General features: G+C 45.1%; 1 long non-coding RNA gene across 2 annotated transcripts in view; it reads right to left on the bottom strand.

Moving 5' to 3' along the window:
• Nucleotides 1-25,727, bottom strand: part of LOC126984217 (uncharacterized) — a 107,654-nt gene extending 81,927 nt beyond the window's left edge. Inside the window, exon 1 of one of the 2 annotated variants that reach the window (XR_007736493.1) lies at nt 25,602-25,727. This is a non-coding gene — a long non-coding RNA (uncharacterized LOC126984217). The other variant, XR_007736494.1, reaches the window with a different exon arrangement.
• Between the last annotated feature and the right edge of the window lie 1,005 nt (nt 25,728-26,732).

The raw sequence follows: 26,732 nt of genomic DNA on the forward strand, positions 1-26,732 counted from the left end.
TTTCTGTGGGTAACCGGGGGATTAATCCTCCCAGGGGTCCTGCGTCCCTGCCCTATAGTGGGCAGTCAGGCCAGCCCCTGATCTGGGCTGGTGGGGGGGAGGGGTTTGCACCCCCTCCCCCCACTAGAAAAATTATCCATCGCCAAAAACAAATTAAAAAGTAGAGGTCGGGGTCGGGGCGCAAGCCACGACCCCGATCCGGTCTTGCTGGGGGGCCCGATCGTGCAGCAGGCTTCCATGATGCATCTGCATCCAAGGAGCTTGCCGTCAGTGACGGGTGCAAGGCAAAGCCTACGGAACCCCTGCACCTCGAAGGAGGAATGACCCCAAGCCCCTCTTTTTGTTTTGGGGGTGGCCGGGGTGGAGCAGAGGCTGCGCCCGCCCGCAGAATCAGGCCCGGGGTTAACCTTCGGAGGGCTCTGCGTGTGGGCTTCTGGAACGTCCAGAATCTCTTGGACGATGATCGACTGCCCTACTTATCAGATGAGCTCAGAAGGCTGAGGGTGGACATAGTGGCACTCTCTGAGACGAGGAGGCCTGGCAGTGGCGAGATCAGTAAGGGGGGTGCACCTTATGCTGGTCCGGCATGAGCGATGGCTTCCATGTCAAGGGGGTAGCTATGGGCATCTCCAGCCAACTGCTGCCATTTGTGGTTGAGGCTGCTCCGGTTGATGAGCGTATAATGCGAGTGAGGCTGAAGCACACACTGGGCTTCATGTCTCTTGTTGCAGTGTACGCTCCAACCGAGATGGGTGAAACTGAAGAAAAGGAGACGTTTAACGCCAAACCTGACTCCGTATTAGACCAGTGCCCTCTCCGGGACACACTCATTGTCCTGGGCGACTTCAACGCTACTACTGGCACTGGCAGGGTTGACTTAAGCAGCTCACTCCGCGTATCTCATCTATTCTGAGCCGGATAATAAATGCACTCTTCATGGCATTCTTTAAAGAGGGTGTACCGGGTGAGTGGAGGCGGCTCAAGTTTGCACAGTCGCAGCGAAGGGTCGGCCCTCACGCCCTCATGGCCCTTAGCAAGACTTTTACGGCCGAGTATCGCGGATCGTAACCCACTTGTCACCCTCAAGAACCCTTGTGCTGCACTCACCCCCGCCTGCTGTGATCCTGGCGGTGTGTGTGTGTGTGTGTGTGTGTGTGTGTGTGTGTGTGCGTGCGTGCGTGCGTGCGTGCGTGCGTGCGTGTGTGTGTGTGTGTGTGTGTGTGTGTGTGTGTGTGTGTGTGTGTGTGTGTGAGAGAGAGAGAGAGAGAGAGAGAGAGAGAGAGAGAGAGAGAGAGAGAGAGAGAGAGAGAGAGAGAGAGAGAGAGAGAGAGAGAGAGAGAGAGAGAGAGAGAGAGAGAGAGAGAGAGAGAGAGAGAGAGAACCTGTGCCTTGCAATATTAAGACAGGTGGCGGCGGGCCTGGCGGGGTGTTGGGGTGGTGTGTGGGCGGATCAATGTGTTCCTCATAGGGGGAGGGGGGAGCGCGGGGGAGCCCAGGGTACTGTCACTGTCCTGCTGCCTGCCTGCCTGCCAGCGACCAACACACCAACATCTCCACTGAGTTCAAGACACATATTCACCTACTAAATAACCTTATTAGTACGAATACATCACTGAAGGCTTGAACGATTTTCTAAGATTAGCAAGTTAACAAGGTAAATATTTAGCATTAGGGAAGGTGAACATAACAGGGTGAGACTAAACAGAACGTCTGGTCTCGAGGAAGTTATGGTTTCCAGTTAATAGTTTCAATTACGGTCTGACCTTGAATGTCTAGTTTAGATGAGGAAGACTGCAGCGTAGGATTACTGTCGATGAATAATATGACAATTGTCCTGAAGGTTGTACATAGTTGATGTGAAACACTGAGGATAATTAAAGCCATTTAGACCATTCTTGAAATACAGAAATGTTAACAGACAAGCACCACGTGGCATCCCCCCTTGAATTATGTATATTATAATGGGAAGGTCGTCCGGCATATGGTGTTGATAATTGGAGTTTAGAGTCATCAGCGCAGAAGAAAGGACCGTCCGGGGAAAAGATTAATATAAATTATACTGAGAGTAAATATAATAAAAAGTTAAAGGGGGACGCCACTACAAGTTTTCAGGACAAGGCTAACGACCGTCTACAACAACTCGACCAGAGATGAAGTGATAAAAAAAAACGAGCTTCAAAGGTTATATGCATCCCGTCCACTTCATAAGTCCTAAATTTGCCGCTGCATTTGAGGATTACCAAGAGATGACCTAATTATGCAGAGTAGTGAACTTGATTATACCAAATCATGATGATATATATCGCAGCCTCAAGCCTGGGAGACGTGTCGATGGGTCGTAATGCAAACACGTCCGATACCTGTTTGTCCCCTTGTCAGCTTATTCCCTACTGAAATATTTAGTTTCGGAAAGCTTTGTTGCTTTATTGTTCTTAGCGGTGTCTAGAGATACTTTTTTTTAGGATATTGTTACTTTGATGCAAAAAGAAATTTATATTCGAGTTTTTCGAAAATACACACACACACACACACACACACACACACACACACACACACACACACACACACACACACATGTGGTGTTTAATGAATTTACACGCTCCTCAGACACACAAGAAGCCTCGAGGTCATGTTCAAAAAGTGTCACGAGTATACGTATGTTCTCCTTCGTGATGATTTGTTTCCCAATTATGGATAAGAAAACTTCAAATAAATATCAGACGAAAGCAAATGACAAAACAAGGGCAAGTAAAGTCAATAAATGTCAATGGTCAGGGCACATGTGTATGAGTTAGAACTAACGATGGAGAAAAGAATCATAGGATGGGAAATAACTGATACAAAAAGACACACAGGGAGGCACTTCATGACACTAATAAGTTTACGGAATGTTTACGATGAAATTGGAAGCTAGAGGCAGAGGAGGAGGCAATGTGCTGCAGTACAGGCTGCTGCTGCTGTTGCTGATGCTGATGATAAAGATGATGGTCCTAAAAATGTTTGATTAAGTAACATATAAAATCCGTCAAATAAAAGTGTACTTAGTATGTCTCACCAGCCCAGAGCACACCTACAGCCATTTTCTCTTTACACTTTTTCCGCTTCACCTCCACATCAAAGCCTCTTTGTGCGCCAAGGTCTTCCTCGCCACCTTCTGCACCGCCAGATTTTAAGGCAATTTTAGTTACAGCCGCGCCTCCAGCTGCTTCCTCTCAGACCGAGGGGGAGGAGCAGGATAACGGAGAATTTTCACGGGCAAATAAATGTTGGGGCTTCTTCAAAGGGCTGCCGTGATGCCTCCCCGGGGCTCGTAACGCTTACAATGCACATCCCACACCCACGGGACGGCGCGTTGGTCTCGAGGTGGCGACATTTCTGAAAAGGTTTGCTGCAGTTTTTGTCTGTATTCAGTAGTGTGCCCCGACTGTGCTAGCGGACAATGATGACGTGGCACATTACTAAGCCAAGTGTTCCGGTGTTGTTATATCATTATATCATACTATTATTATCTATATATTAATACGCGTGTACCTTCCTTTCTCCCTTCCTTCGGTCCTTCCTCTCTGTGTCACGCCTTGGTATCCTTGGTAACAGCCTCGACCCCGTTTATCTCGAACAATTTGACAGCCTCGACCCCGTTATCCGGCCTTGGTATCACAACTATACATTTTGACTTGGTATCATATCTACACAATGAATGCATCTTCGTTCGTTCCTCCGGCTTTGGTATCATATCTTAAAGGGTTACGAGGAACAGGAAGATGATTAAGATATTTAGAAGATAATGAGGAGGAAAAGGAAAAGGATTAAGAGATTTAGAAGATGATTAAGAGGAAAAGGAAGAGGATTAAGAGGTTTAGGAGAGGATTAAGAGAAAACGGAAGAGGAGTACGAGTTTCAGAAGAGGAGTAAGAGGTTTACGAGGAGGTGGAAGAGGATTATGAGATTTTGAAGTGGATTAAGAGGAAAAGGAGTAGGATTAAGAGGAAAAAGAAGAGGATTCAGAGGTTTAAAAGAGGATTAAGAGGTTTAGAAGAGGATTAAGAGGTTTAGAAGAGGATTCAGAGGTTTAAAAGAGGATTAAGAGGTTTAGAAGAGGATTAAGAGGTTTAGAAGAGGATTCAGAGGTTTAAAAGAGGATTAAGAGGTTTAGAAGAGGATTAAGAGGTTTAGAAGAGGTTTACGAGGAGGTGGAAGAGGATTATGAGATTTTGAAGAGGATTAAGTGGAAGAGGAGGAAGATTACGAGGTTTACCGTGGTATATCCACAGTTCCCGCGAGTTGTTATTTTTTTGTAATATTAGTAGTAGTAGTGTTAATAGTAGTAGTAGTAGTAGTAGTAGTAGTAGTAGTAGTGGCAGTAGTAGTCGTAGTAATAGTAGTAGTAGTAGTAGTAGTAGTAGCATTATTATCACTATAAAGATAATGATGATCAGCATCCAAGTCGTTATCATCATTATCATTATTGTAATCATTGTCATCATCGCTATCATCATCCTTTTCATAACCATCTCTACCTTGGTGATGGTGAGAAGCCAGCCTGTTCATATCCCGCGAAAACAGATGTGTGTTTCTCGCGGTTGTGTCTTTGGCAATTATACAAGACAAAAAGCGGCACGTGCCATTGTTCCGACCCAGGGTGTGCGGGCAGGCTGCCTGCGCGGCGCCCCGCCCCGGATGCTGCCCGACTGACAGGCATCCCTCACCCATGGCCTGCTCATTCCTGGTCCGTCATTAACACTGCTGCATGCTGTTTTTTCTTAAAAGAACCGAGATAGGTAGCTTAGACCGTATTAGCTCTGCTAGGGTGATAGGGGAGGGTTATCTTTTCCAATCTTTCCGTCACGAGCCGAGGTTCATACCCACAGAGTCACCCAGCCCCCTATTTAATCTCAAGTCTCATGATAAAGGTAAAGGTATAATTAGGGCAGACGTTATAGGTGCGCGTGGCCTCATTGCTCATCTCCGTCTCATTGCCCCTTGAGCCAGCAGTGGGTGAGAACCTATTACCCCTGAACAAAGGGCCACTGTGAAATCCAGGCTATTACCGTTTACGTTACCAGGTTTGCGAAGGTACCTACTCATTCATCGAACAGACTGAGAGGGAGGACGGAAGAGTGGGTGAGTTGCGCGCCGACTGCCTAGGACGGGATTCATAGCTAGGCATGCTAATAACTACACCACAAAGGAACATCTAAGAATTTCTTCTCTCTCTCTCTCTCTCTCTCTCTCTCTCTCTCTCTCTCTCTCTCTCCCGAGGCAGCAGCCGTCCCTTCCTGTCCTGGCCACTCACCTCATTACGGTGACGAGCAGGATTTTCTACTTGAGTTGATTTAATCCACATAAGCCTTCAGTGGGGAAAATCATTTTGCTTCTATTTATTTATTTTTCCCGAAATTCACGATGGCCTTGAAAACTTAAATTTTAAACATGCATATCACGAAATATTGCACAGCTTTTATTTTTAAACCATTAAAACTAAGCTAAGCTGGCAGCACCTCAGTCTACGAGGCGTCCGTGACCGGTGACTAACAATCTCGTCCGCATCAGTTGTTTCCTCAACGTTACCTTTGCACGCACGTTGGTTTTCAGTGTAACGTAACTTTTATCTTCAGAGACCTTCCGTCCCTGCGTAATGGCGTCACACCTCTAGAGCCTTTCCCTTATCTTTTTGGTTTCAAGGCCACGCTTTTCCATCCTTTCTTTCAAAGAAATATTAAAACAGGGAAAAGGCCTTAACATTTGTTCTGTTCTCTAAAACTCGCTTTCCGGTTTGCACTCGGCGCGAGGCGGCGGCTGCAGGCCATCAGCACAGCGCCTCGGAGCGTCGGCCCTCGACGCGGCGCATCTAATCAACACGAAAGGATCTCGGCCATAAATTCCGCCGAATGGTTCCCCTCGAGTCACACACGGAATTATGAAAGACGAGTTATGGCGTCTGTTCCGTACGAGGCTTTGGCAGGCCCTTGTTGCTGCGTCGAGTGTTGATACACGTTTCGGATCACTGGTTCCACGCAGCGGATCTGGGTCGAGGTGGAGCTCGGGGCGTCTGAGGCAGCCTGAATAAGTTCTGCTCCAACGCCGCCCCCGCAGGCCGCCTCCGACATGTTATCGGGAGCCGAAGGGAGGACCGGGTGGGCATCATTCACGTGTTGATGTTTTTTTATATATATATCTCACGGTAGAGCCACAAATAGGAGCTTAAACCTTAACTTATATTCACTAGTCCCACTGTAAGTCATAATATTTTCAGACAAAATTTCCTTCCGCTATACTTGATTCTTTCTTGGTGTAATGTTTCTCGAAAAGCATAACATTCCTTAAGGTTTATGTTCAACACGTTACAAACCAAAGGAGAGGAAAAGGTCTAGGAAAGAAAACGAAAAAGAACAAAAAGGAGGGAAATGGAAGGAAACAAAGGAAAATAAAGAAAAAGAAAAATAGAAGATAAAAGGCAAGGGAATGGTAAGTGAATAAAGGAATGGAAAACAAAGGAAGGGAGAGAACGCAACAATGCAAGAGGGATCTGAAGGGATTGAAGACGAAAGACAGGAAGAACTATACGAGTGTAAAAAAAAATAACGCACGTGAAGAAGAATTTCCAATCTTAGCCAAACAAACGCCTCTATAAAAGTTCTCTATAAAATACACTCGGAATTAGATAAAACAGCAGTTCAATGAGACACATAAAATAACTGAGAAAAGTGGTAAACGGGACTCACTAACAGAGCTTATATTCCTCATTCAATTTAGTTTGGATTACAGGAAAACATAAAGACACATCCAGTGAGGCTCGTCTCAGGAAATTATTACAGAAATATATTCTCCTCGCGATAAGTAATGATGCAGCCACTCGCTCGCTTATACGATCCCGGGAGCAGGTATTTGCACGAGGCAGCCCTGGAGCCAGAAATTTATATACTTGCTTTGTCACGACACCGACCTGTCTCTCGTTGCTCACCTCTGCTATCTAGTGAAGGACTTTCAAAACCGTTAATTTAAAGAGGGCAGCACTGTACATATCGGTCCTTCTCTCCAGAGCTAGCGACTACACGAACTCATAGAAGCAGCTCTGAAAGCGTTCCGTTCCAAAACACAGTTACTGAGAATCAGTTTCTAAAGGGAGCCAGCCTGGAAGCAGACTCCTCGCCGTCTTACTAATTTAGACTCGCCATCCCACCACCAAGAGAAGCAACAGAAACTCCCGGGAACAAAGTTGACCTAACTTGAACCTGCTGTGACGGCTTAATCTCAGTTTGGCAGAATATTTAGGATAAACTCTTATATGAACGGATTTTGAAACATTCGAAATAGTACCCATAAAAATGATCTTTGCAAGAGAGTGAAATAGGGCTTGATGTATTTATGGACGGGGAGGACGCGGGAGGAGTAAATGCTTCTCAGGGACTAACAGGTGAAGGCAGACTGGTCTCTTTTACTTCCACGTTTACTTGTGAACTGAGAAAAGGTGGAAGATCTTACGAAGCCATGATAGTGTAAGTTTACAAAAAAGCAGAGTGCGTGCTATATACCTATTCATGAAATTGGACTTAATAATGGTCCCTCTAAGCGATAAAAATGAGAAAAAAATCATCACTCACACAAACCATTTCATAATATATATCGAAGCATTTGTGATCAGTTTATGCATCATATATTTTGGGGGGGTTAAAATCATGGCACCAATTTGGCCCGTCGCTGCTACACGGTAAAGCCACAAATTTGGCCCGTCGCTGCTACACGGTAAAGCCACAAATTTGGCCCGTCGCTGCTACACGGTAAAGCCACAAATTTGGCCCGTCGCTGCTACACGGTAAAGCCACAAATTTGGCCCGTCGCTGCTACACGGTAAAGCCACAAATTTGGCCCGTCGCTGCTACACGGTAAAGCCACAAATTTGGCCCGTCGCTGCTACACGGTAAAGCCACAAATTTGGCCCGTCGCTGCTACACGGTAAAGCCACAAATTTGGCCCGTCGCTGCTACACGGTAAAGCCACAAATTTGGCCCGTCGCTACCGAATTAACCACATGTTTTTGACCAGGAGGTTATGAGAGTCTGTAGTGACATTTTCTTATTATATGCAGTCCACATGCATCATAATTGGTTGTTTGGTTTATTTTCTTCTACGAATAGCGGATGTGTTTTAGCCATTCGCCAAATAGGGATTGTCAGCAACTCACATCAACATTCTTACACATTGCTGTACTGAATGTCACGGGAGTCTGCAATGATTTATTCAGCCACTAATTCAGAAACAAGAATCGCAGTGCTGGCCGTGTTTCCTCCCCTAGGTGTTAATTAGCGACCATTTACCCCGGGAAGGGCGCGGCGGCCATTAAAGTGTGTGAGCCTCGCTGCCTGCAAGACTGAGGCGGAGGGAGCGCGGAACGGCAGTCTGAGGTGGTAACGACGCGCGCCATTATGATCTTGGCAATAAGTTATATGCGGAAATGATTTATGGATCATTTAATATTAGCGAACACGAATATATGGTAACACAAGGCTAGCACACTGTTACAAACACACACACACACACACACACACACACACGCCACTCGTCTGTCTGTCCCGCTGTATATCTGTCTACTCATCAGTGAGAAACGACCAGACATTTCTATCTCTCCCTTTGTGCACGCGCGTGTGGGTGTGTTCTCTCTCTCTCTCTCTCTCTCTCTCTCTCTCTCTCTCTCTCTCTCTCTCTCTCTCTCTCTCTCTCTCTCTCTCTCTCTCTCTCAACAAAGGATGAGGCCCCGAAAAAGAGTCAAAACACAGCTTCCCTTCGCCCCAAGAGGCTGCTCAGGTTACCCCGTGTGTTTGTGTTTGCTGGTGTCGAATTTCATCTGGGTGTGGTCCGGCAGGGAGGGAGGGAGGGAGGACGGAAGGGAGGGAGAGAGGAGAGGAGGGAGGCAGTGGTGGAAAGAAAACTGGGAACGGTCTAAAGGAAAAATGATAGCTCAGGTTTCCAATTAAAAAATAAGTCAATAAATATGCTCGTGATTGGCATGTACAAATACTTGGTTATCAAAAAGTAAAGAACCATGTAGATAAAAGAGGATGAGTAATGAGATTTATAATGAGATATGTAGACAGACTTTCAAGTACGCGGAGTGACAAATATATAATCGACAAAATAACAACCATACCAGTAAATAGAAGCATACATAAAAGGATCCATATAAGAACACACATATAAAGAGTAGATGGAAATGTTGATAGACGGCAGAAATGTGGATAATGGATTGATGGCTTTATATATGAAAAACAACAACTATTACTTTGCGACCACTACCACTACTACTACTACTTCTACAACTACTGCTACTACTACTACTACTACTACTACTACTACTACTACTACTTTTTTTTTACAGCAAAGGAGACAGCACAAGGGCACAAAAAAAGGAAACAACAATAAAAAAAAAGCCCGGTACTCGCTGCTCATGTAAAGAATCCGAAGAGGTGGCCGAAAGAGCAATCAATTACGTGACTACTACTACTACTACTACTACTACTACTACTACCACTGTTACCACTACTACTGCGGCAAAATGGAGGATGAAGGGGAGGGGAGACGGAGGACAAGGAGGAGGCAATCACTCACCGCGACCCCACAACACTCATCTGGGCCAGTCTTCATTTGTCATCATCCTTCTCCACGCCGGTCACCATAAACCACCGACCCGTGCAGTCACCACCACCAGCTCACCGTCCAACCCCGTCACCATCACCACTCACGTCACCCACTGCCACTCGCCACAGTACATCCAGTTCACTCACAACCTGACACCTCTAACTACCAAGGACAGCCACTATAACTCCGCCCATCATGGCAAACAACCCCCTACAACCCCATACAGCCGACCATCCAGTCCACTACCGTCACCATCACCCCCTAACCGCTGCCACTTGTCATAGTCCATCCAGTTCACTCACAACCCACCACCATCCATCACCACCATTATCAACCACCAAGCACAGTCATTACCTTCGTCTATCACGGCAGGCAACCACTCACAACCACCCACCACCGTCACTATCAATCCCCAACCACTGCCGCTTGTTATAATCCATCCAGCTCACTCACAACCCACCATCAGCACCCACTAACCATTTATCTTTTTTTCTTTAATTTTTACTTTTTCTTCTTCTTTTTCTATATGCCTCTGACGCTTTCTATCGCTTCTTAGGTCGTTTCTCCGTGATTTTTCTTCCTCTGTAGCCTTTAGTTATTCTCCTTTCCTCGTTTCCAGCTTTCAACCGCCCACAACCACCCACAACCACCCACCACAGGCCACCGTTCCTCGAGGCTGCCATGTTCGCTCTGCCATGCATACCAAAAGCCTCCTGTATCCTGCGTCTGACACTGAAGAAGAGAGATCGCCAGCGTCATCGAAGTGTGGAAAGGAAAAAAGCTATTCACGTGCCAATATTCCTGGGACTAACCTAATACTATTTTGGCTGTTTTCTTTCAGTACATTTACGGGAGTGGTTGGAAGATATGCAGCTACGTGCCTCTACGACTATCTTGAAAGTGTTTAATCTGGGCTAACCTACAGTGGGTCTAATCTCCACCTTCTTTCTCGTCCTCGCACTAATAAATCATCATTGCGTGTACTATGTAATCGACGTCTTCCTCTTGCGACAACACACACTCGGTAAAATGCCATAATGTCCTGTATTTAGTTATAATGGCTACCTGTGTTCCCTCGGGCCGCCTAAGGTTACGTGAAGCGTTGATAATGGTGATTACCGAGCGGAGTTACGAAACTAACGACGCCAAAACAAAACAAAAAAAGTCCTGTTAAACTTTCCTTCATAAAAGAGTCTCGGGAAAGTTATAATAAAAAAGCAAATCGTGTTTTCTGTTGAAGAGAGAAAATAAAATAAACAAGCCTGGAATTCTGGCACTGTGTTTATGTGCTACAACTTTGAGACATTGACGTTTTATATTTGAGATTGAATTTTCGTCGTGTCTCTTTCACAAGATGAAAAATGTAAATCCACCAGTGTGCGGTGAAACACACATGACGTCCTGTGCTGCATTTAATGATGTTCAATCAGTAAATTTTAACAGAACGCACAATGGAGAAAAAAGAAGCGTCGTGGAATAGAGGACGAACAAAGGCTGATATATTCTTTTGACAATGAAGAAAAAAATAATAACTGACAAAGTTTTATCATAAGTAAAAACGCTGACAAATGGACAAAGTAATTTAGTTGCTGCCAAGAAACTGTAGATATAAGGGGAAACAGAGAAACCAGATTAAGAAATGAAACTCCAGAATTTGCCCGATCAAGATAATAGTGAATGAACTGACACCAGGCACATGAAAATGGGAAAGATCTTTGTCCTGCAGAGGGCATTAATGGCTGAATGTTGATGTGTGTAATGTAGAAAAGTGGTGCGAATTCACACACACACACACACACACACACACACACACACACACACACACACACACACACACACACACACACACACACACACGCACGCACACGTACACACACACACACACACACACACACACACACACACACACACACACACACACACACACACACACAGCGTAATTTTGCATCTCGGGCACAATGTGTTATTTAATTTACAACGGAGGAAAAAAAATATATAATAAAATGTTCATGGGATTTTGCTCGTAATTAACACAAGCCAACATTATGTTTACACGGAAGAAAAAAGCAATGAAGGTAATTTTCAGTGTAAAGAATTAAAAATACGAACAACACAAAATATAATATTGAATTCGTTGGGCAGGTCTGTGAGTGGGGATCCTGCATGAGGAGTCGTCTGAGGGGAGAGTTACACTGGAGGGGACGGTGCGAGAGGTGGTCATTTTCTTAAATGTTTCGGCACCCAAGCACACACATTTGACAAGGCTTTCGTGTTAGATTTGGGCATTTCCAGGGGCAGTCTTATAACCCTTCTGGACCCGTATTCTCAAACCTTTCGGCGCCCAATGACACATATTTGACAAGGCTTTCGCAGGCGTTTCGGGCATTTTCAGGTGTAGTTTAATGGCCCTGGTGGTTGTTAAACTCTTCTTCTGTACCATGAATATGAAAAAAAAAACTCATGAAAGCTCGATTAATCTCCTTTTTGTCCTTTGAAAATAGTTGATGTGCGAGGCGGAAGCGTCTGAGAGTACCGCCCCTGGCAGATTTTTTTTTTTTTTTTTTTTTTTTTTGCCTATTGCGCCGGTAAGCTTGCTTGATGGTATAACTATCAGGAGCATCACAGCTTAATGAATTAATATATATATATATATATATATATATATATATATATATATATATATATATATATATATATATATATATATATATATATATATATATATATATATATATATATATATATATATATATATATATATATATATATATATATATATATATATATATATACACACACACACACACACACACACACCGAGTTGAAGGTACAAGTGTTTGAATCAAATAAAAGACCAATTAGCTGGCATCCCTTTCTGATAATCCTATGCTACTTTGTAAAAGTTATTTGCCCAACAGATGTCTCAGAACGGCAGGAACTTCATCTAAATTTTGATTTAGGTACATTGAGGTCTTTTGATCTCTGAATTATAATAATTTTGCTGACGCCGAGGCCACACTGATGCTCTCCATGGCAACGAGAAGTCTTGACGATGAACTAAAAAATAAATAATTCATGAACTGAGCATTCATATTTTTATTTATAGAATGCTGCTCCCTTACTAATGAGCCCTGCAGTCTTCTCTTCTAGGAACTCTGGTCGACCACTGGACCATGCAGCGGAGTCCTGCTTCAACGTTTGTGTTCAGTATTCATGAATCATTTAGCATACTCTGCCTTGTTCTGTCCCGACGACTGGCAGGCTGTTGCGGAAGGTGACACAAGGCTTCGCGAGAGAGAAAGGAAATATTTAGAATTCAGGATAATCCGTCTGAAGTATGTAATTAAAGCAGCCATGACAATCTGAATGGACGCAAACAAACTGTAGACATGGAACAATCACAAACATTATATCTGAGTGAGATAAACGATTGGGAAACCATTTATCGGGCCATCAAAATCACATTAACCTCTGCCACGGCAATTTCATAGCCATTACATGAATTGGGAGATAAAAAGAGGCGCTGCACAGAACACAAGGAATACAACATGTAAATAATGCCAGAAATGTATTTTCGCCACGAGGTTCCCAGACCTGTATATGGTTCTTCTCGATATCTTCTTAACTGTAGTGCCGCAACAACTGATGATCATAGATATTCCGCACGTCTGGTTATCGGTTAGCAGATCTGGTGTTTGATAGGAATAAGAGCAGGAGGAGTAGTAACAACCACAACAACATAACGATTTAACACCAAGAAACGTGAGACGGGAACGACTCAAACACCGCGAACACCGACTTAAAAAACACATGTTAGAAGTATTGGCACAAACTAATGTATTGCTAGTAGTAATAATAACAACCAAAAAACAATAATTACATTCATACTAATAAATAATAATAATAATAATAATAATAATAATAATAATAATAATAATAATAATAATAATAATAATAATAATAATAATAATAATAATAATAATAATAATAATAATAATAATAATAATAATAATCACAATCATAACGGATCACCAGCAGGAACTAATTAGACGGCGCTCATTAAAATGTTGAAGTGGTATCCGCGTCCCGCGGTGAGCGCTGCTGCCGGGTGTTGGCGGCTGCTGTGTCGTGCGAAACGTAGGAAACTTGCACCGTTCTCCTGAATCCTCGTTTTAATGAGAAATCAAATGGAAGGATGGGTGATGGATGGACTGTGCATTAACTTCGGCACGAGTCGACGTGAAGCCATGAATCCTCAGGTAGGTAAGGCATGTGCGTCAACAAGGGATCGCTAAGGCAATGCTGCGATCTGTTACAAGTCTTTGCTCTGCCGGGACCATCTGCTCCTCATCCTTTGAAAGATATCTGAAATTTCGATCGTCTTCTGTCAGCTTGGAATCAAGACTGATTAAGAAAATTCAGAAAGGTTTGTTTATCAGACAACACTGCTAGAACAGTATGTTTTTGTTAAGACAACTTTCAATTTTCTATTGATAACTATACAGTGAATTCACTGAGGAGCCAAAGGTAAAAATCCGCGTAACATCACAAAAACATTTCTTAGTCAACACCGTCTCACCTACACTTAACATATCGTTCCTGCATGCTCTTAGGAAATGTGCTCAGATGATTTTATTTCATACCTTGCGTTAATGTTTCAGGGAGCATATATAATGTCTAGGTGTTCCATACGATGCCGGGATTTTCACTTTGTGGGCAAAATACACACACACACACACACACACACACACACACACACACACACACACACACACACACACACACACACACACACACACACACACACACACACACTACGCATTGTTTTCATGGAGCCTGTTCAGTTTTTTTGCCAAGCCCCTCGTCACCAGGTGCTGTGTTCGCTGCACCTGGCGAGCAGTGTTCACGATGGACGCGCGCGCTTTCTCCTTTTTTCCTCCTCCCTGTGATTTGAACGGCAACAGCTGACAGGAGGGAACGTCAGAACACATCAGTGAACTAAATTGGATTGTATGAGTTGGAACATTCAATTTACTGGTGCACTATTTCGATTTTTTTGACGTCTTATCCCATTTTCATATTTGTAAATGTAATAAAACATTTTTCTTTGACCAATAAGCAGCATCCAGATGAGATTTATTTTAATAATTACAAGAGGTGTAGTACAACCATTTTTCACTTTTATGGCTATGTCCGTGGCCTGCCTCATATGGTGTATGAAAAATGGTCTATTGGATTCTCATACGGCATGCCTGGCACACAGAGGGCGTGCTGTGATGGAGGGCCGCGGCGGGGAGGCAATTTTAGGGCATTCAGCGTGTGTAACAGCACCGGCCCCCTATCTGCTCCATGGACCGAGCGGACCTGAGCTCTAACCTGCAGGCACACGCATACTGAATAACACTTTCTCGGAATTAAGTCTCGCTCTGGGTTTGTCGAGAATGTTTGGGACGGCGAGAAGGAGAGGAGTGGAGGCGAGGTGAGGCGGCACACTCGGGGCTCCGGCGGCGGCCACAGCTCTTCGTCAGACTTACCACGTTTGGTTTTGATTGCTCTGGCCCATTGCAGCTGTAATTAATTTTCCTGCCAGTCATCATGATGCAATAAATTATACATGCCCTCTCTCTCTCTCTCTCTCTCTCTCTCTCTCTCTCTCTCTCTCTCTCTCTCTCTCTCTCTCTCTCTCTCTCTCTCTCTCTCTCTCTCTCTCTCTCTCTCTCTCTCTCTCTCTCTCTCTCTCTCTCTCTCTCTCTCTCTCTCTCTCTCTCTCTCTCTCTCTCTCTCTCTCTCTCTCTCTCTCTCTCTCTCTCTCTCTCTCTCTCTCTCTCTCTCTCTCTCTCTCTCTCTCTCTCTCTCTCTCTCTCTCTCTCTCTCTCTCTCTCTCTCTCTCTCTCTCTCTCTCTCTCTCCTTCTCTCTCTCTCTCTCTCTCTCTCTCTCTCTCTCTCTCTCTCTCTCTCTCTCTCTCTCTCTCGTCTCTCTCTCTCTCTCTCTCTCTCTCTCTCTCTCTCTCGCGGTGATCCTATCCTCCGCAGATACCTCCAGCTTCTTTTCCCCTCAACCTCCTACTCCTCGTTTTCCTTCTTTCTTGTTATTATGATTCTTGCTTATCTTCTTTTTCTTCTCCTCTTTTTCTTTTCCTTATTCTTACAGTCCCTCTCCTCCTTCTCCTCTTTTTCTTTGTCCTGTTCTTATTCCATTTTCTTTTCCTCGTTTTCTTATACTTAATCTTATACTCCTTTAACTTCTCATCCTCCTTCTTCTCTTTTTTCTTTTTCTTGTTCTTATTCCATTTTCTTTTATTTTTTTCTTCTCCTTCTTCCTCTCTCCTTTTCCTCCTCCTCCTCGTCTGTTTCTACCTCTGCACTCTCTCTCCATCTTTCTCTCTTTTTTTTTTCTCCTCCTCCTCCTCCTCTTCTTCCAAACTCTCTCCACCTCCTCTTTCCCTTATCTTTCTCCTCTCCTTTTGCCTCTTATTTCACCTCTATCTGTTTCTCTTCTTTCTGTTATTTTTCTCTTTCTTCTCTCTTCTTTTTCTCCTCCTCGTTTTCGTCCTTCTTCTTCTCTTCCTCTTCTTCTTCCTTTCCCTCCTCCTCCTCTTTCTCCATTTTCTCCTCCTCCTCCTCCTCCTCCTCCGAACTCTCTTCACCTACTTCTCTTCATTTCCTTTATTACCTCCTCCTCTGCCTCCGAACTCTTCCCAACCACAATATTCTTCCTCCTCCTCCTCCTCCTCCTCCTCCTCCTCCTCCTCCTATGCTTCCAAACTCTAACCACTTTTTTTCCTCTTCTTCCCAACTTGCCACCTCCTATTCTTCTTTTACTCCTCCTCCTCCTCCTCCGCGCTTTGCCTCTCCTCCTCGTCTGCTTCCTCTGTGTACTAACTCTCCAACTCCTTTTTTTTTCCTCCTCCTCTGTTTCTTCCTTTAACTCTCCTCCTCCTTTGTCTCCCAACACTTCAAGTCTGTTTCTTCTTTTCCTCCTCCTCCTCCTCCTACTCCTCTTCCTTGTCCTCTTCCTCGTCCTCCTCGTCTTCCTCCTTCTCCTATCCTTCCTCCTTTATCCAGCCCCGCAAGCCCCGACTCCCCCTCCCCCCCCCACAGCGGCCTTCTAAAAATAACCCCAATAAAGAATCCGTCCCCTCGAGGTAATGAAGCTTCACCTGCCGATACGGATTACTGCGACCCCCTCGTGGGCTGATATCATTATTATCGTATATATATATATATATATTTAAATTTATTATTACCCGCCTCAATACTAGCGCGGAGGGCCCGAATGTTCCCGTCATGGTCCACCGGTCAGTCTGTCTGTCTGTTTGTTTGTCTGTCCATTATTAAATCGCACAAACTTATTGGCATTTTGTTCAATACGAATGAGAACTTTATTCAAGTGAATATTTCAAATTAATTCACTTTTGGAAAAGAAAACTCCGAATAAATTAAATTAAACTTACTGAATGACTGTAGGAGACTGTACAGACAAGCCTGACTGTGCCTGGAAGAAAGACAGCGAGTTCCTTCTAAGAAAACCTGAAGTGGCTCTGAGGAGGCCCGGCCCGGCCCGGCCTGGACCAGAAATGCTTTATAAGTCGGTAACCGGAAGGGGTCTGGAAGGTGGTGCAGCCTCTGCCATGAATGTCGTAGGGGAGGGTAGTATTGCCACTCTTCCAAAGCACATGAAGAATTTATCTACTTGGGAAAAACATTTTTCCTAACATCATGCCCAGGATTTGAACCTTGACCCTCGAGATTCCCCCTCGTGGTGCAGTGGTTCGCACGCCTAGCTACGAATCCGAGGGTCCAGATTCGAATCCTGACCCGGCCAGTTGACGTGCAGGTCACCCAGCTGTTCATATTCTCTTTAAGACTGGTCGATAAAAAAATAGATATCTGGGAAAACCTGGAGAAAGCCCGGGTGATAGTTTCTTTCTCACCACAGGCTCACGGGCCAATGCGACGAAGATGAGCACCGCGGCCATGCGCAGCTATAGCGTATGCTCCTAACTTTTCCTCGACATGCGAAGCGGACTCCAACGTCGACCCAAAGAGGTAAGTCACGGCTCGATGACTTCGGAATTTTTGTCCGCGTCTCGGTCCATTACATTGCTTCTCATTTAGTTATATTTCATACAGGTATATTTCTTTGTACTACGATTTTTGTAAGTTACTTCTCTTCCCATTTTTCTCCGTTAGAAAAAAAAATTAAGAAACCCCTCTGAGAGATGCGACCTATCCATTTTCCTGCTCCGTCAGGGAGGACACACACAGGCAAGGCTGTGCACGGCTAGGCCACCACTGTCACGGGAACGGTCTGTACACCTCCAAACTGATTCACCCAGTATGTATTTTTTTCTGAACAGGCGGCGCCCTCGAGACGCGAGGGCCTGGCTCGTATTCTTATCCGCGTCTCGGACCACTGCACGAGTGTTTACAGTTGTTTTGCCTCCCGCTGGATGGTCCGCTCCCTTTCTAATGAAATCCGATCACGGCTGGCCAATATGGCCGGCGATACGTTTTCTTTGGAATACGCTGAATATATATTTATTTACTTTTCACTTTGTTATTATACGGTATTCACATCTCTATTAACCAAAAAGCAATGTACTGTGTGTGTGTGTGTGTGTGTGTGTGTGTGTGTGTGTGTGTGTGTGTGTGTGTGTGTGTGTGATTGTGTGTGTGTGTGTGTGTGTGTGTGTGTGTGTGTGTGTGTGTGTGTGTGTGTAGTTTTTTATCTCCATCCTTTTCTTCTATATTTCATTACGTGCGCCCCATAGCGTCGGTGGCCTCTTTCAAGAGTCCTGGTGGTCGGCCCCACCATATAAAGACCTGTGATGAGAGAAGTGTCGGCAGTGACATAAACGGAAGTAGGAGCTCGACCGTTTGGTGGAGAATAAAAAGAGTATATATTAACTGACGGAGTAGGGACATGACCTCAGCAGCTTCTTCCCCCCACCCCCCCACTCCCGCCCTTTCCATTTTTCTTCCCATTTTTTATACCTACTCCTGCTGATTCGTACTGGTGTATGGCATATACAAATAGCGAGTAGAGTAACTTCTCCACATACGTACACACACGTAAACGCACACGCACTCACGCACTCACGCAGGCATGTACGTACACACACACACACACACACACACACACACACACACACACACACACACACACACACACACACACACACATTGTCTTACTCTAGAGGTGTGACTTATATGTATTAACAAGCCAAAGCAGCCGGGGAAGAGATACATAAACGTGGATAAGCAAATAAGAGCCAGCACGTCGTAATTCTCAGTCGGTTTTGTGTATTATTTGATTCAGTGTGTGTCTTACTGTGCCTGTTGGAATAATACAAAGAGTCAGTCGTAAGTTAAGACTAATTTTAACGTTCCTGCAAAGAGATTACGAAGGCTTTCTATTGTTTCTCCAGGTTTATATATTACTTATAGTCATTACTCAGCCGTTATCTCAAGATGGAGCTTGCATGGACAGCACTGTTTCCATGTTCACCCCGCAACACAAAGGTCGCGAAGAGAACAGTGGCAAGAGCTACACAAGGAGCGTGCAGTATTATCTCCGTACAATGCCTGTGAGCACTGTGCTTATCCGTGATTACCAACACAACACGTCTCGACAACACGTCTGCTTCGGTGATAACTAGGCACTGTTAGGCAAGCACAAAGGGGATTACCCTCAAGACGGAGGCGACGGCGGCGGGGACGGCGAGGCTGAGCTCCCTGAGAACCTGCAGCCGAGGCACGTCCCGCCCTCCTCGCCTCCTACCCCTGTCTCAAACCCGCCATTGCTGTCTGCTGGCCGCCCTGCTGGCTTGTCTTGTCTGTCTTTGTTTTTGTGGGTTTGCCTGCCTTTCTCTGTGCCCAGGTGTGTGTGTGTGTGTGTGTGTGTGTGTGTGTGTGTGTGTGTGTGTGTGTTTATTTAATGGCGGTTTCTCTCTCTCTCTCTCTCTCTCTCTCTCTCTCTCTCTCTCTCTCTCTCTCTCTCTCTCTCTCTCTCTCTCTCTCTCTCTCTCTCTCTCTCTCTCTCTCTCTCTCTCTCTCTCTCTCTCTCTCTCTCTCTCTCTCGATGTTTGAGTGCTGACTTCTGTCGTTGTGAATCAAAAATATTCCACCACTTCTCCCATTTCCTCCTCCTCCTCCTCCGTCTTTCTGCAACAATCAACATCAGCATCACTTTTACCACACCGAGGAGCAAGAACAGTAACAGTGTAGAAGATTTCGGCATCGTCAGCACCAGGTCGCCGCTCCGCTACGTCTCGCTGCGGAGGTTACATTATTTCACAGTAAACAGTTCAAGGTTAATAAACAAAGAAAAACAAACACAAAAGCCCTCTACGCACAGCTCCTCAATAAGCAAACAGAAGGAGTGGCCAGGAGAGGTCAATTTCGGAAACATGATAACCGGACAGCCCATGCCAGCTAGATAACACTCTCCAACGGGTTTGAGGGACAGGAAGAGAAAATCAATGCGCGTTAAACATTCGGAACGCTTTTTTTTCCGGGCGATAGGGTATGCAGAGGAATTCGATATCAGCGAGCGAGGACATTATTCAGTCCGGTGAGTGTGTATATACGCGGCGGGCGGAAGTAATCACCCCTGACAGGATTGTTAGGAGGCGAACAGGAATGCGGAGGAGAAGTGGCGGTGTGGGAAGCGTTGATATGTGGCGAGGCAAGGATCAGCCTGGAATTCCGCCCACTCGTCCGCGCCTCGTGATCAGTTTCTGTGCTTGCGTCTGCACCCGAGTCTGTGCATCAGGAAAGGGAAGGTCCGTAATGCTGAAACCCGAAATTATGGGATATCCGTTTTTACCTTGGCAAGCTGCTGTGACATTCACGTTAAAACCTATTAAAGCAAACTCTCCCTCGATCTGCTGGCCTCACTGCGTCATGGCGTGGATGGTGGACACATGGCAATCTTATAATGCGGCATAAAAGGTTTTAGTCATTATTGGAAATGCGAACGTGATACGAAACACCTTAAGAATGTCTCTAGATTAACTGAAGAACAATCGTAGTCATTATTTAAGCTGTTGTGGAGCCGGCGAAGAGAATGAGTAATAAAAAGCTTTATGTCCATTATAACAGTTAGCCCCCTCCCCGACACACACACACACACACACACACACACACACACACACAAGCACCTCACCCCCACCCCTACACACTGATTCCCATAATAACTACGATGACAGGAAATAAAAAGCAAATACGTAAAGATAATTGGAGTGAATGCTTCAAAGAAAAATAGGATAACGCCCATTCAAGTTCATGACGAGTGTAAGGGAGGGATGTAAATAAAGGGAATAAAAAGCACACTTACTATTAATTAAAAAGGGTGGCTGTGGATGTGCAAACAGAGATATCTTTTTGTGAACGACATATAAGGAAGCATAAAAAACAAGAAGGCAGAGGAGATGAGTGGCGAAAACTGAAAAACGAGGGAAGGGAAAAGTGTGGAGGGTGAGGAGGAAAAAAGACCAGGGATTACAGAGGGAGAGATAACAAAAACCAGGCAAGAGGGGGGCAGACAATGACTGAATTTAGAATGAAAGAGAAGAAAGATAAAAAGAAATGAAGCTGATGTGAGAGAGAGAGAGAATAAAAGCATAAATGAATGAAGAAAAGAAAGGAGAAAGAAAAAGAAGCGGGAATGGATGGGAGAATGAAAGGAAAAAAAAGAATGAAGCTGATGAGAGAGAGAGAATAAAAGTATAAGTGAATGATGAAAAGAAAGGAGAAAGAAAGAGAAGCGGGAATGGATGGGAGAATGGAGGGAAAAAAAAGAAAACAGGCAGAGGCAAAAGCGCAAGGTGAAGGAAGGGACATCGGAGGAAATTTTACCTGCTGAGAAAGCGAAGGTGTAAGGGAGAGGAGGGAGGGGAGGGGCGGGCGTCTCGTGTTTGTTTGCTTTTAATTTCATCCACACACCTTTAGCTCTTCCTGGGCCTCCCCGCCGCGGCGATTCTTGCATGGTGTTTGCCTCCACCTCACCTCACTCACAAAATATTCGAACGCATCACTAATATTGTGTTTACAGAAATAGTTCACCACCTTGGGAATGCCTATCGGGGGCGAATATCACTTGCGGGCTTCTTCAATTTGAAAAGGCGAACCAAGGATTGAGTGAGAAGCAATCTGTGTGTGTTAGATAAGCCTGGACTCATCACCGCCGCCACACCCTTCGGGGCTCATGTTACTAGATATTCAGTCATCCTTCTGTCATTAGCTTCCAGATTAGCACCGTGATCCCTACAGCCTCCAATCATAACGCATTCATACTAAACCATTCTCCTGCTACCAACCTCCTCCCACGAGTCCTCTTATGAAGCAATTAGCTGCGAGTGAGACACAAAGCGGCTGGTGGCTTAGTGTTTTACTTGTTTGTTCCTGACGTGGCTGGAGTAGGCTGTTAGCATCCAGGGTCTACACAAAATCCTGCCTGACACACTTTAATGCTGATGACTTTCATTGTCATGAAGATTCGTGTTTATGAACCACTGTTCCGTACCACCGCACTTCTATGCCACTTCTGAATGACCAACGAGTTTATTATCATCATCATTACCAGCAGCAGCATCAACAAATATTACTCCACTGCAGAACAATGGATTCTCACAACCCTCTCCGCCTCAGTCTCTCTGATTATGGTGTACTGCACTCTTCTCTGCCTAATATTATAATTTCATTGCTCCACCTGGGTCTTTGTCTACTGTGATATAAAACTGCTGAGTAACTACTCGTCTCTTCAGTTTTCCCTCTGCCATCAATGTATTACTTTAAATTGTGAGAGCAAGGCAAGGGCCGCCGCAGCGTTGTTTAGCATAATGAGTCTTGCACGCACCTGATGGCCCCGGCGGCGGCGGTGGTGGGCGTGGCAGGTCATAATGTTCACGTGAGGCTCCGCGACCATTTTCAAGTAAAGTCGCCATGGTGCAAACTCGCCCTATGCAAGCATACTTCAACTAACTCGCCCTTTACATCTCACACAAGTACAAATTTGCCGTCAACGAACTCTCTCTTTCGATATTAGATGAATCATATGCAGACTGTCGGTATATTATTAATTAGGCATGATCTGAACACCTCTGCATTGGTCATGTTCAGTATTATTCCGCTAATGTTGAGGAGGCGATTTCGTATAATGACGAGTCTATACTGGTGCGAGGCCATTATTGGTGAATTAATATGAGGTGAGTTAGTGTAAGGCAAGTTAGCATTAAACTGACTTGAGGTGTCACCGCCGCCGTCACCCGCCAACCCGCTGCACAGATCCACTACTGGCGCCTCGCACAGAAGCGGGCAGATGATCACCGGATTACACAACAAATCGAAATTGAGGCTGTGCAAACGCCAAGCGCTCTATTGGGGCCAATGCCATTTCTGAGGGAGACGGTCACCGGTGGTTAAGTGAAGATCGCGTATCAGTACGGCACTGGAGGAGGGGGTTGGATATGAAGCCACCCAGACTAACATGAGGCATATGAGATGCTACAAAGTCGGCAGGGAGATGATTAAGCAACACACTGTTAACATGGAAAATCGATGAATCACAGTGGGTCAGCAGGACGGGGTCAAGCCAAGCAGGTTCAAGCCACACTGGGTCACAACACTGATAGCTGACTCACACTAGGTCAGGAGGGCCACGCTGGGTCACCGGAGTCAGCCCACCCACACGTCCTCATATCATGGGAGCTGTGAGGCCTTGCTGGGCGTCACGAGTCTAGTATGCCTGACGGGAGGGAGCTAGATAGTTTAGGGCGGCGGACGAGGGAGAGCGGGGCGAGGGAAAATGAGGAGAAAAGCCGATATTGGACATCCAGTCAGGTCTTAGTTGGCGCTGGAAGAGAGAGGAGACAGGAGGGAGGCGGGGCAGGAAGGAGGGAGCAGGAGGCGAGAGGAAGGAAAAAGAGTAGCGGGGAAAAGAACGTCATGTTTTTTACGGAGACTCACAAAGGTGGCTCCTGGGCTGCGTTGCGGTGCACTTCGGCAAGATGGAAGGCACGGAGCAGGCGGGGAGGCAAGGAAGAGAAATCGTGCGCTTTATAGAGGCTCATGTTTGTGTGTGTTTGTGTTTGTGTCTTTTTCGACTGTGTGTGGGAAACGGAAAACAAAACGTAAATAGCGGTCACGAAATGTTACAATCCTCCAACCCTTTTATCCATTACCACATATCTGTCTATTCTTTACCCTTCCACCCTGACCGTTTCCCTTCCCACACAGCAAACTCGCACCAGCCTTCCTCCCATCCCATGCACCACATCCCCCAGCTATCACTCGCCCCCTCCACCAACACACCACCTTTTCCATCGCCCGCTCCCCCCTTTTCCACCCCTTCCCAAGCCATAGCCATCTGGACCAGCAAATAATGGACACATGCCTCTGCCTCTCGAGTGCTCTCCCGTGTGATGTGTCCACGTAATGGTCCACTGATGTTTGAGGTGCACTTGACTGACTGATGTGGGAGAGCACGCAGTGGGCGGCGCAGCACTCGGGATGTAGCCAGTGTGAACCAAATCGAAATAAAAGGGATATTGGATTACGTTCATAAAAGTTATCTTCAAATTGGCAGTGAAGATGTGAAATGTGATAGGCGTCGTCATCGATATCCCATTTCCCACGAGAATCATACCCGTTAGGAGCATTCACTGACTCCAGAAAAGAAAGAAAAAGTAATAAAGGAGAGATTACATCACGAAATGGACACCACAATTCACACACACACACACACACACACACACACACACACACACACACACACACACACACACACACACACACACACACACACACACACACACACACACAGACAGACAGACAGACAGACAGACAGACACACACACACACACGCGCACGCACGCACGCACGCACGCGCACACACACACACACACACACACACACACACACACACACACACACACACACACACAAGGTTTACACACCATTAACCTGCATCACACTTGCATCGCCACACGGATCTGTCTGGATAATCCCAGCTAAAGAGAAGCACTAATTGTGTCTCTGAAAGAAACTTGTGACCTGTACGTAACATGTAATGTTAAATATATATATATATATATATATATATATATATATATATATATATATATATATATATATATATATATATATATATATATATATATATATATATATATATATATATATATATATATATATATATATATACATATATATATATATATATATATATATATATATATATATATATATATATATATATATATATATATATATATAGATAGATATATATATATATATATAGAGATATATATATAGATAGATAGATATATAGATATATAGATAGATAGATAGATAGATAGATAGATAGATAGATAGATAGATAGATAGATATATACACATACTGGAGAACGTCAGAAATCATAGCACAAGAAAGTTAATGCACACAACCCTTCTGTCACGTTGCTGTGTTCCCTGCCTCACCGTGCCCTGTGCCGCTCACTGGCTGCATCCATGATCTGGTTGTGTATAAATACTCTATATAATCTTGACATACGAGCACTGATCGGGCAAAGCACAAGTCTGCCTGTCATCCTGCTGCGATAGACAGTTTCTCGCCACAATGCTCCTGCCATGCACTTGATAAGCAGAAATGCCTACCGTGAGTCACATGACCAACGCATGTAACTAAGTGTGTATTCATGGGTCAGATGACTAAGTTGCTCTACCTATTGGAGGACTTTACGAGGTCTTATAGATCCTTCTTGTACATATGATTAATTGTAATATCTACACTAAGACAAATCTGCCCCTGCTTTTTCGTCAGATTTCATTGACTTACTCCAGTTGTAGTGGCAGTCTACAGGGCCTATTATGACACCAAATCGTTGTGATGGAAGAGCATGGCTGCTGGCTGCTGAGAACCTTGAATAGTAAACACAATGCAGTGCAGAGTGCTTCAGCAGTACCTTGGCTGGGTTTGTGATTGTCGCTGTACCAAGGTAGGCTGCCGTACACACCGCGCCACGAGGCAAACAAACAAACAAACGAGAGGTGGTGTACATGCAACCTTCCAGCCGCGAGTGTGTCTCCGTGAGCCCTGGCTGTGCTGTGCCGCCCCCCGCCGCCTCACGCCGTGCCGCAGGGCCCGCGCGGCGCACGCAGCGTGGCGCCTTGCTATTGAGCGGCGCCTCGCTGATGACGGCCAGAGTTAAATAAAGATTTTGGTGTTTAGACTGAAAGCGACTTTCTGGGCAGTTCGACCCCTTCCTTCCGCCCTCTTAATAACGGCCCGCCCGCGCGCTACTTTCCACAGAGAGGAGAAGCCTTGGAAGTACTGCTACAAAAGAAAAAGGTAAAATTAAAGCATGGGAAAAAAAAAAATTGAGAAAACTAATGGTGAAAATTATAAAGGAAAGAAAACGTAAAAACAGAAAATAAACAGCCACTGTGTGCCAGCTGAACACCGACCACTACTCATGAAAGCCTCGTCAGTTTGATCCACTTGCTCTATTTTTCCTTCTTCCCAACGCAAGCAGGAACATAACTTTCCACGTAGGTCTTGGTTCCCTGCCTACAGACCTCGAGGCTTCCCAGCAAGGACACACGGCAAAATTATAACCTCTCTTCCCGGCACAAAAAAACTAATACTCTACTAGCCTGGCCTGAAGCTGGTGAATTCTGTAGATTTATTTGGCAAATCTCTCTCTCTCTCTCTCTCTCTCCCCCCCCTAGCCCTCCTGCTCACAGTTACATACGCCCGAGCGGCCCCAGAGAAACCCCAATTAAAATCAGACGATCTTCCCAAGTGGAAAATTTTGTTATGATCGCTCCGGCTCACCTCTGCTAGGAGTGGACCGGCCTGCTCCTCCGCCCACGACACCCACCTCGCCCTCACGGCCTTCTTTGATGCTAGTGTTGACGTTACTGTTGCTTCTCTTATAATGTCCTTGTTGTTGCTTTTGTTATTGCTCTGTACGTGGCTGATAGTTGTTTGTGCCGTTCGTAAGGTTTAGATGGTAATAGCAATCCCAGGCTATCGCCCCCCATAGAATTTTAAACGTTCAGGCCAAGATTGCTGTTATTAAAACGTTCCCCGC

This window comes from Eriocheir sinensis, chromosome 56 (assembly GCF_024679095.1).
Source record: "Eriocheir sinensis breed Jianghai 21 chromosome 56, ASM2467909v1, whole genome shotgun sequence".
Taxonomy (NCBI): Eukaryota; Metazoa; Arthropoda; class Malacostraca; order Decapoda; family Varunidae; genus Eriocheir; species Eriocheir sinensis.